We start from the raw sequence: 10,387 nt of genomic DNA, 5'->3' as shown, positions 1-10,387 counted from the left end.
TGTTTGTTTCAATGTTTGCGGGTACTCTTTTGTATACACAAAACAATAAAACTAAACGAAGTAAAATATATAGACTATAAAGAATAAACAAACTAAGGAACATAGTGGGATAACACTTTAGAATCGTCAGGGAAGACAAATATTCATGATTGATTCCGCCTGGTAAAACAATGGTTACTAAGAGGCAGGATACGATAAACACAGAACATATTTGTGTATACGAGAGATATTCACCGTATAATTGAACAATGAGAACTTTAATTCGATGACAGGAATGCACAAAGATTAAAATAATTTTCTTCATTATATTATCTTATAGATAAATGTTTCTTGGATCAAAAAATTCTAGGCCGTACCCACGAAAATAGATGGATATTAAAAAGCATAATGCTTAGACTTTTGGAAACTTAGTACTTTTTAAGCTTGTTACAAACAATAATATGTCATAAAATTGTGTTACAGTGCAACAAATAAACACGTACAACAGCCTAACACACACACGCGTTGCGCGCGCATGCACGCACGCAAACGCACACACAAAACAAAGCAAACGCACGAGGATATAACGGACAAATACCTCTTTTAGACCCATTGTGCACAACACTTCGCATGGCCTGTTTTCAGATAATTGTGCCACATATTTCATTATCTATTGTCAATCCTAGATCCTATTTCTTACAAACTAGAAAAGTCTATTCTGTCGCTACCCATGATTGGATATAAAAGATGTTGTACACAACGTATGGTATATGGGAAATAATGAAGACGAAGAGACGTCTGAAGAAGCGCACTATAGAGACCCTAAAGTGATTTAGAATTTATATTAGAACTAGACCACAACTTGCTGACTTGGACTAGGAGTTCCAGACTGGTTTAATGCTGTAATAGACATTTGTTCTCATTGGACAGATTGTATTTTCAAGTGTAAGTAGAAATCATTTTGTATATTCCAAAAGAAAACCTAACAAAAATTAAAGTGCATTTATGCAATATATTTATGGTTGACAGGGCATCAAAGGACACCATAAATGGTTCGAGGATCCAAGCCAGAAGGAAAGTTTAGAAACAGCGACAGTTCTAAAGGAGCTGTAAGAACGGTCTAACATGGATTCTTTCACCTATTTTGTATGACACAGTCAAATAAAAGATACATTTTAAAGATATAAATGACCGAATATGTGGTTTGTCTCAAGTATTTGGTTCATAACCTCTCTGAACCTTTAGCCTGCTAGCAGGAAGTAATTCTGCCTTTGCACCCAGTGCAAATCAAGATCAGCCTGCACATCTATGCTGGATGATCTTGGTCTGCACTGTTCGCAATTCAGCCAGTAGATACCAGTGAACTCCCCTTCGAAAAACAAATGGGACTGCCCAAAGTGAATGATAGACCAGTCCGTTTTAGACATTTAGCAGGTTAAAGATTAATAAAACATTATAACTTTTTATCATTTGCCAATTACAATGGGATAATGGCCATACTTCAGAGTCATGTGAAGTTCGTAAATAACACCTGCATAAGACAGGCTGCGATTTACCTTGTTTTAATTACTACTGAATTTTAATACAAGTCTGATTTAAAATTGTATAATTTGGTATAGCGCTTTCGCAGTTTTTGATTACGTTAGCCCTTCTAAAATTGTTTATTTGTTTTGTGTTATAAGATATAATGTTGAACATGTTCATATATTGATTATGCCCATTGGAACACGCTCTAGCAAGTTTTATAAATTGTTGAACATGAATTCCATATGTCACTAAGGGTATATCTCATCATCTAAAAAGTGAAATTTAAAATATTAAATCATCTCCCTAATCAAAACTTTGTACACATATAATATCATAAGATAAGACAGATGGAAATTCAAAACGATGCAGTTAGTTCTATTTAACTGGCGATCTCTTGGATAGTAGTAACAACTGGAACAAATACATAGGTTATGAACAGAACAAATATTACAGATAATTTCAAGTATTGTTAAATGCAGTGCTATTGTGTGTGTGTGTGTCTGTCTGAAGAAAAGCTAAATGTCCCTTTCACACAAATACTAAAACAAAATATGCGACAAGATCCCATGGGAAGACCTTTAACCTGTGGGAAAAAGTAAAACCACAGATAAATATCCAACAGGGAAATCCAAGTTCTAAAAACGCAGCTTCCCCAAATGTAAACCCAGCACGTGGACGCGCACACGACCAACACACACACACACACACACACACACACACACACAAAGCAAACACAAAGCACAAAAAGACAAAACAAATAAAGGAACAGAGTGGGGCACCGCCTTGGAACGGTCAGTGGCAAAACCACCACTGGGGAGCTTAATCCAGTTTATGGTGCTCCTATAAAACGTTTATTGAAATTGTATCGGAGAAATATAGCCTTTTCCCTGGCTAAAGTCATCTACATTAAAGTAATTAGTTTGCCATTTATTAGATTACATGGAAAAAATGAATATAAAGAACAGAAATCATGAGTTTATTAAAGAACTCCACACAAATATGTCAGAATGAAGAAATATGATGTGTGTTTTAAACATGGCATGTTATTTCCAAAAACAACAGAAAGCTAAGAAAGTATGCACCTGTACTTTGTCAAATAATTTCAACTTTTTTTTGGTAGAATATGTCTATTTTTTCGTAAAGGTATGCTTATTAATTTGCCCATCTGGATCCGTATTTCGTATCATCTGTGAATATCAGCTGTTGTTTGAAAATATATCGACAGTTTATTAATATATTTTGATCACAGTTAGTTTTCAAAGAATACAAAATAGCTTTTATTGACGCTATCTCAATGTCTAAAATAATTTCTTTGTGTAAATAAACTAATTAAACAACATAAATTCTTCTTTTATAACTAAAATAAAAAACTAACGTGTAAGTCTTTCTCTTTCAAAATCACCTTTATTCCGCGCTATGGGGATAAAATGTTATTGGCTTGAAATGTTCGTGCTAGTACGTATTCCCCTTATCCTGTTTCAACAATGCCCGGTGGTGACTAGCATATGGAATTCCGTATATGTCAAGACATACCGATATCTCATACGGCGAATACGTAATTGTATTAATGGAAATTGTCTATTATCATTATGGGCACTACCTTAATGACAATGGTGAACAACGATGTCATTCTTTATAATTAAAGAAAAATTAAATACAGGTGGTCTCCTCACATGAAACGGTTTAGATCATTCCATTATATTCTCGAGTTGCTTGACATTTCAGCATAAGCACTAAAAATATGTTAATATAAAACTTCCATAACTTCATAACAAGAAACTTTATCTTCAGCGTTATTAAACATTGTCTCATACTTATTACTTCAAGAAATTAGTTTGAATTTGTGTTCATCTATTTCTATTGAGCAAATTGGTAGGTAGACTTATGGCTTTCTTGGCATCAGGTCATTGAATAAAGGCTACATTGTATTTCTGCCTTTTAACACCTAAAATAATGTTAGTATATCCTGAATTAATTCTATAGTTTTTTATTAACACTATTATCATTTTATGACCCATTAACCGCAGACATCTAATCTTTAGTAAAATTGCTGTTATCTGCCCATTATACTCGGTTTTCAACGGGAAAACTGATGTTGGTATAGTAATTTTCTTTCTCCAAATAATACTGATTTAATTTAATTGAATTTCATTTAGGGCATATGAATGCAATTTTACTTTGCAATTAACCCATGATTTTATGTGTATTAATTTACTTTCAATTGTTAATTATAGTAAAGAAGAAGTAATTTTATTTTACAACGTTTTTGCAATAAAAGAAAATAGATTTGGATAAAAAAAAACGCATACTTCATTATGTAATTCTATAATCACGTAATGCAATATGTCAATTACTCGCTAATTTCTCACAAATTAACATTTTGTTTCTCTTGAGCTCAAAAAGGCCAGAACTAAAAGTCAAATTAACCAGGAAGAACTTTATCTTCTCTTGAATAACAGGTCTTTTATGAAGCTTTATAAAATTTCCGAAGAAAAGCGATTAATTTGCTTCCATTTACCGAATAATCGAGCAGAAAACTCAGATAACTGTTAAGCTCCTTAATGTGTATATTTTATACTTTATTCCCTATAAGTAAAAAGTAAGCAGTATGACTAGAATCAAGTATCGGATGCATCAGATGCAACCAGAATCACACAACGTTAATCGAATGACCGTGAAATTGATAACGGATAGACACGATAGTGTAATATAAATTCCTTGTGGTAAAACATTTAGCTCGGGCTAGAACAAGAAACTGCCTCTTTTGTTCATTTGTGCCAACAGACTGAATTACGCGGTGTTGATTTAACATTCATGATAGAATTAGACGTTTATTAAACTCTTATTTAATAGAGGATTCAAGTTTGGTGTAAAAAAACCACTAATGCCATGCAAAATTAACAAGAGCCCGTAGAACATGAAATGCTCCCCAACCTTTTGATGCATTCAGTATTTGCACAAGGAACAGAAAATATTTGGGCACTGTACACTGGACGTTTGACATATTAACCTCAAATCAATAATTATGGGTCAATTACGTCATAAGTAATAATTATGGGTCATTTACTAGTCATAAGTAAACTCCGTATCAAATGTAATCTTAGACCAAAGCATTCTCTACTTATTTGGCAAAAACGTTCTTCTGTAACAGTTCTGGGTCAATGTCACCTTGACCTTTGACCTAGTGACCTCGAAATCAATAGGGGTCATCTGCTGGTCAAGATCAACCTCCCCATGTTTCCTGATCTTAGGCTCAATCGTTTTCAAATTATTGCCTGGAAACGGTTTAACTGTTCCGCGTCACTGTGACCTTGACCTTTGACCTTTGACCTCAAAATCAATAGAGGTCATCTGCTGGTCATGATTAACAGCCCTTTAAAGTTTCCTGATCCTAGGCCTAAGTGTTCTCAAGTTATTGTCCGGAAACCGTTTAGCAGTTCCAAGTCACTGTGACCTTGAACTTTGACCTACTGACCTCAAAATCAATATAGGTCATTTGCTGGTCATTGCCAGTCGCTTTGTCAACTTTCCTGAGCCTAGGTCAAAGCGTTCTTGAGTTATCATCCGGATATGAATCGGTCTAAGGACAGACCGACAAACCGACCGACCGACAGCTGCAAAACAATATACCCCTCCTTCCTCGAAGGGGGGCATAAATATACAAGGTATTACAAACAAATTTGAGATATTTATAACCATATACAGATGTATGAACATATAATATCATAATAATCTAATCATATTGTTGCTGAAATGTTGAAAAAAATTATTTGATAAAAATCCGAAGACATCTGTTTGTTTCCTCTAGCCATAGCGAAATGATCTGGTTGAAAGAACAAGCTATGGCAATAATAACTTTGTAAACAAATGCTCAGGCAGGTATGTAATCGGTAACCGGCTGAGTACCAGGATTTATCGGAATGGGTCCAGGCAGGCTTCGAGGCTTCATCATCGCATTCTGGAGGCGGATGCTTTAACCGCTAGGCCAAGGTGTATAGGTCAATCGTCTACACATCCACGGCTACACTAATGTAGGTATTTAGAGGGAAGGCTGTGTTCTGTGAACCTGATATACATATACAATCTTTGTCCTAGCTTTTATTCTTTTATTTTCTAATCCTTTGGGATCAGGGAATCTGTTAAGCTTACAGTCAAACCTATGTTAAGGCCACCTCTGAACAGAGACCACCTGGCTCTAAAGACAACATGTTTTGTTTCCCATTTATACATTTACCGTGTATTTTAATCTGTGAATAAAGACCACATCCCAATAAAGACCACATTCTGGCTCACCCAAGGGTGGTCTTTATAGACAGGTTTGACTGTATTTGTATATTAATCAGATAGCAGGGGACGTGAGAGTGTGTTGCACATTTAATAACATTTCGTTAAAAATCTCAGTCAAACCGAAATATTAAAACCAAGATTATGCTTTATGTAAATGATTCACACATTTTTTTCTGGTTAAAAATGATGTCTTCCTATGAAATAGCACAACCGATATACATTTGTAGTTTCCTAGGACCACATCTTGTATCTATAGGAACTTATTTTACCGCAAGACATCACAGACGTCTAACTTTGAAAAATGAACACAAATGTGACAAATTCAGTTGACAAAAGATTACAAGAATATGGTTTGAGTTTTCATGTATTGCCTCTGGGAATTATCTGACCTTTGAGAATAGCTGTATTAACTGTCTAAAAAAAGATTGGTCAAAGAATAGAGAAAAAACTTGATTACATGGTTACAAAGTTTCCCACTTTCTTTTAAGCAGACAATATTGTTCTTGTTATGTGAGAATCTGCACTTGCCTTCCTCCAGGCAGCAGTGTACTTGTTTTTATAGGATAGAACATTATCAAGACAAAAGTGTTTTTTAACCTACAAATAACTCTGGTAAGGTAGAGACCAAATTCAAAGACAAACTGACATCATTTAAAAAAGATTCAATTATTTCCTAATGATTTGATAAACATGAGGAAAGGTTTGAACATGTTTTAATCATATTATTATGCCTATCTTTAAAGAAATAACACTTTCTCTTCTCGTACACACACGTGTACTTCATGCATTTATTTCAATATTGCCATTCTTATTTTCGTTTTCCAAATACAACATGATTTTATAACCGTCGTTTGCTAGTAGCAATGAATGGACAAAATTCAGAAATTTATTCTTCATCTTAATTCACTCACAAATTTGCGGAAAATTTTTTTCCTGGAGATTTTGAAACTGGAATTCAATATCCGTTAGTTTTATTTAAGCAATGAGCGATTAACTGAAAGGCATGCAATACGTTACTGGATGTTCAAGGTGAGTGACAAAGTAGCTGTTCAACAATTTTACAGAAGACAGTTTCTTTGCGATTGCTGGGAGTTGTTTCTACACTGGAGTTGATGTTATTTAAAGCTTGTCAATCATGCCTACGATACGATAGTTACCACAAAGGATTATTGATATAATACAAGTGTGGCTGCACAAACGGAACGTCAGGAGCACGGGATATGCACATAAAGCTTATTTATTTAGATACGTGTAATAAAAGCAAATTTTGAACACCCTTCGTTACAGGGAGAAAATAATCACAGGCTTGAAATGCAATTAAAATGTATATGTAAAAAATCATTAGACAGGTGTTGATCGGACGCAGGTAATGTAATGAGAGACTTTATGAGAAATGGACCTTCTCGCATTCAGCCATTATCTTACAAATTTACATTAAATGTTATTTCTAGCTGAATATGTATTTATTATTCAAAAATTGTCACTATTCAAACAATCTTTCCTAAGTTTTAAATTAGTAGACTGAGGTCTGACAAGAACATTTTACCTACATTTGTTATCTTTACCTTCGATCGATTCCGTTGAACATGTGTTCTGCAGTTTTTATGCCAACATATGTGTCTTTTGATAGGTTTAGAAAATATAGAAAGAACACGAAATCCTTGACATTGCTTTTAAAGTTAGAATATCCAGTTGAATATTTCATGACAACAAAAATTCAGAAAGTACGGAAAGGACAAGAAATTAAAAGGCCTAACGTTTGATTTAAGTTTTGGGCTAAATTCACAGTCCACCGAATCACATGAAGTTCCTTCATGGGTTGAAAACATAACACAAAAAGATTGACCGATGTACTTGCAGACGAAGAAGAACTTTCTTTCCGTGGTATTATTGTCTTTTACAATTCACATAGAAACTGCCTTTTCCACTGAAATTGAAGCTACCACCTAAAAAGAAAGAGAACGACAGGCAATCAGAACCTGATGAATACAATTATACCGTATTTCATCTTATAATTTTATCACATCCAATTTTATCAGATCCAATGTTAATATGATACTTGCTGTTAAGAAAATAATTATGATCAAACGGTTTTAAATGTTACTTTACTTGCTGAAAATCCAAAACTCAATTATCTAAATTGAAATAAAGATACCTTTTCTTTTTCACATGTTATGTTATCTAAGTAAAGGTCATAATTGCTGTTCTAAACGTTATAAATTAAAATCGCGCCGAAGCGTTTCATCTCACGAGTAAAACGTCACTTCTGATAGTAAGACAATTCTTCGAGTCATTCATAAGAGACCTTATATTGACAAAGATAACCAATTTATATCTAGGAGCACGATCGTCTGCCACCTTGGCAAATTAAAAATGTTGATTACTCCAAAGGGTAATCAAAACGGCAAACAAAATGAAAAATTAATCTAGTTCCGACTGGTGCTGGTCTTAACGAGATAAAATAGCTAATTCGTCGGAAAAGACCGTGCCAAAATCTATTTAATGGAATAAAGTTTGGTGCTAATCGTTATCTACATAACGTTAAGCAAATAAATAGAGGCTTAATCATTTCATAATTTAAAACTGACCTTTTGCACAAATAAAGAAAAACGTTTTTAGATTTATAATTTTGTATTATTACAAGGTACTCATGCAAAGATTTATCAGTAGCCACATAGCTTCTTATTAATAACAATATAAAATAGACTACTTTCTTTTATCAGTGCAATAATGTACATGTAATTCTATTTTTTCTAGATTCTCCGTTATTTGTTCTCCTCGTTTTATGTTGTCTATTTTCTTTTGTGTTTTGTTTTTATGTTAATAATGTACATATCCATACAAACAGGTACCTATACTTTTGCCTCAGCGTAATAGAAGTTCCCTCAATAACCGCATGCCTTCAGTTACTTTATAACAAAATCTATATATACTTAAAGCCTGATGTAGGAAGTACACGTATCTGGCATTGGAAAATAAAAGAAATAAACGACATAATCATTTTACAAATCTTTTTGAATGAGATACCTTGTCTTGATCATTTCGAATAAAACGGTGTCAAAATGCAAATGTTTGTGTTTGAATTTTTTATGTGTACTTTTTACATTGTTATTTGAAAACAGATATTTTTAAGGAATGCAATTTATCACAAAATGTGAACGAGTTTATGCAATATGAAAGCAATATGTTAATTATTTCGTAATTTGTTACTTGTTCAAAATTGGTTGAGGTATTTCATAAAATCAGTTTTGGATATTACTTGATTTCAATTAAACTGGTTGTAGACGCTTTACTCTATACTAGTATATTCTTACATATCGGACTTGGATTTCCAGGAGTGTTAGATGATTTTCGTGCTCTAAATGACGTATAACGAACTACATCTATGTAGTACTTTTGTGCAGTAAATATTACTTTTTACGTAGAATCGGATAAAAATCAGATAGTACCATGATAGTTCCTAGATTCAAATCACGCTATTTTACAAAAAAATAACATTACGTTTCACTGCAGATGATAAAACAAAACTGAAACTATTTTGTATGTTGGCGTACTTCCTGTTTACGAAAGTAAAGTTTAAAAAAGCAAAACATTTGTCAATTAAAGTCTCCAGCATAACTTTTTCTCGGCATCATATGTCCTTTTTGTGTCAAATGACTTTAAAATCTAACTAATTCATACAATAACATCTGAAAACGTAAGGACTTCGGACACTTTCTATATGAATTTGCCTACTCCAAGAGTGAAAAATAAACCACTAAGAAATAAGTATTTAATTACATATACCATCAAAATACATATTTGAGATTATTTCTTAAAGTCAAATTTTTCAATATTTTTTCATAAAATGGTAATTTTTGCTCTAAATAGAATTACGTACCCTGTTATATACATATAAAAGCTATTTTGCTTTAAAGAACATTGTTCCCCCCCCCCCCCCCCCCCCCCCCACCCCGTGCATCAAAACCATATTTGACCAGCATATGTAGATATTAATTATACACATTTTCTGTGACTATTGTGTTGATGCAAGGGGTGGAACAGTACTTTTAAACAAAAAATACAACTACAGGGTGTTCCCAAATGTAAAGTAACCAATACTTTTTATATTCATTTTTAATAATTTGATAGTCACATATTTTTTACATCTGTTTGTAACTAAAATACTATACAAATGTTTGAATGGGCACATATAGGCATGTTATACATGTAGAGTAGTGAGAGAAGCAAATACTGTTAATTCATTATTATTCATTGGGTTAAATTTTCATTCGCATATCCTGTTTGTTTGTTGTAGTAGATTGGCAAATGTGTGCTGTAAAATACTAGCAACACACCAGGTAATCTTCTGCATGCCTTCCTCGCGACGCGCACACCAGGATGTAATTTGTTTTCCATTTTTTTTTTTTTTTTTTTTTTGTATTTTTTATATATTTTTCATTTCTTTATTTCTTCATCTTTTTCTGTGCATTTATATTTATTTCTTTTAGACACATACTACATGTGACACGCATTCATCACTTCATGTTCTTCCTTCAGTAAAAACTGAACTGAAGATTTTCTTTGCGGCGGACTAGGCCTAAACACAACAAAA

This window comes from Mercenaria mercenaria, chromosome 4 (genome assembly GCF_021730395.1).
Source record: "Mercenaria mercenaria strain notata chromosome 4, MADL_Memer_1, whole genome shotgun sequence".
NCBI lineage: Eukaryota > Metazoa > Mollusca > Bivalvia > Venerida > Veneridae > Mercenaria > Mercenaria mercenaria.
The sequence above is the reverse complement of the archived record's forward strand: the minus strand, read 5'-3'. Positions refer to the sequence as shown.